Source organism: Otolemur garnettii, unplaced genomic scaffold (genome assembly GCF_000181295.1).
Source record: "Otolemur garnettii isolate 467f Iridium unplaced genomic scaffold, OtoGar3 scaffold00039, whole genome shotgun sequence".
NCBI classification, from domain to species: Eukaryota; Metazoa; Chordata; class Mammalia; order Primates; family Galagidae; genus Otolemur; species Otolemur garnettii.
Genome location: NW_003852434.1, coordinates 10,004,988 through 10,006,953, shown reverse-complemented (window position 1 = coordinate 10,006,953; position 1,966 = coordinate 10,004,988).

Sequence of the window (1,966 nt, the reverse complement as noted above, 5' to 3'; positions counted from 1 at the left end):
CCTGTGGTCCCAGCTACTTGGGAGGCGGAGGCAGAAGACTTGCTTGAGCCCAGGAATTGGAGGTTGCTGTGAGCTGTGATGCCACAGCACTCTACCCAGGGTAACAGCTTGAGGCTCTGTCTCAAACAAAACAAAACAAAGACAAACTTAAAAAAACAAAAACAAAAGAAATGCTATTGATTTTTATACGTGGATTTTATAACCTAAGACTTTGCTGAATTTATTTATCATATGTAGGAGTGTGAGAGACATCCTTTGGGTTTTCTAAGACCGTGTCACCTTATACTTTGACTTCTTTCTTTCTAATTTGGATGGTTTTTATTTCCTTCTCTTGCCTGATTCTTCTGGCTAGGATTTCCAGCACTGTGTTGAATAGGAGTGGTGAATGTGGGCGTCCTTGTCTTCTCCAGGTCCTTTCGACCTTTTCCCATTCAATATGATTTTGGCTGTGAGTTTGTTACATACGGCTTTTATTGTTTTGTGGTATGTTTCTTCTATACTGAGTTTTTTCAAGATGTTTTTTAATCTTGAAGGGATGCTGAATTTTATTGAATGCTTTTTCTGGATCAAATAATCAGATGGTCTTTATTTTTAATTCTGCTTACGTGGTGAATCATACTCGTTCCTTTGCATTTGTTAAGCCATCCTTACCTCCCTGGGATAAAGCCCACTTGACTGTGGTGAGTTATCCTTTTGATGTGTGGTTGGATCTGTTGTTGGTATTTGAGGAGTTCTGCCTCTGTATTCATCAGAGATACTGGCCTTTAGTTTTCTTTTTAGTTGCATCCTTTCCTGGTGTGGTATCAGGAGATTACTGGCCTCATACAGTGAATCAGGGAAAATTCCTTCCTTCTTGATCTTTCTTTCTTTCTTTCTTTCTTTTTTTTTTTTGAGACAGAGACTCACTATGTTGCTCTTGATAGAGTGCGGGTGGCGTCACAACTCACAGCAACCTCCAACTCTTGGACTCAAGCGATTCTCTTGCTTCCGTCTTCTGAGTAGTGGGAACTACAGGTGCCTGCCACAATGTTGGGCTATTTTGTTGTTGTTTAGCAGGCCCAGCCCTAGTGTATGTGGCCAATGCCCAAATTGCTGAGCTATAGGTGCCAAGCCGTTCCTTCTCGATCTTTTGAAACAGTTTCAGTAGGATTGGCACCAGTTCTTTGTATGTATGGTAGAATTCAGCTGAGAATCTATCTGGTCCAGGACTTTACTATTGGGGAATTTTTTTTTTTATTACTCATTTAAGCTGACTGTTTTTTTTGGTCTATTCAGGAGTTTTGCTGTTCTTGATGCAATCTGAGAAGGCTGGATGTTTTCAGGAATTCAGCCATCTCCTCTAGGCTTTTTATTTATTTTTATTTATATTTTTTAAGGCAGAGTTTCACTATGTCGCCCTGGGTAGAGTGCTGTGGAGTCACAGCTCACAGCAACCTCACAGTTTTGGGCTCAAGTGATCCTCTTGGACTACAGGCGCCCACCACAATGCCCGGCTATTTTTTTAGAGATGGGATCTTGTTCTGGCTCAGGCTGGCCTCAAACTCATGAGCTCAGGCAGTCACCCCCTCGGCCTCCCAGAGTGCTAGGATTACAGGCCCGGCCTCCGCTTCATTTCTGATTGTGTTCATTTGGGTCTTCTCTCTTCTTGGTTAGTCTAGCCAGCAGGTCATCAGTTTTCTTTATCTTTTTGAAGAATCAACTCATTGTCAATCCTTTGCAGTTTTTGTCTGTATCGCATTTAGGTCTGCTGTTACTGTGTTTTTTCTTTTCTTCTAACTGGGTTTGGTTTGTTCTTATTTTTCCAGTTCCCTGAGGTGTTATGCTAGGTTGTTTGTTTGTGTAAACTTCTTTAGCACTACTTTTTCCTATCCCATAGATTTTGGTATGTTATGTTTTTATTTTCATTCACTTTGAAAATTTTTAAAATTCTCTTTTTGTTGACCCAGTGATTATTCAGGAGCACATT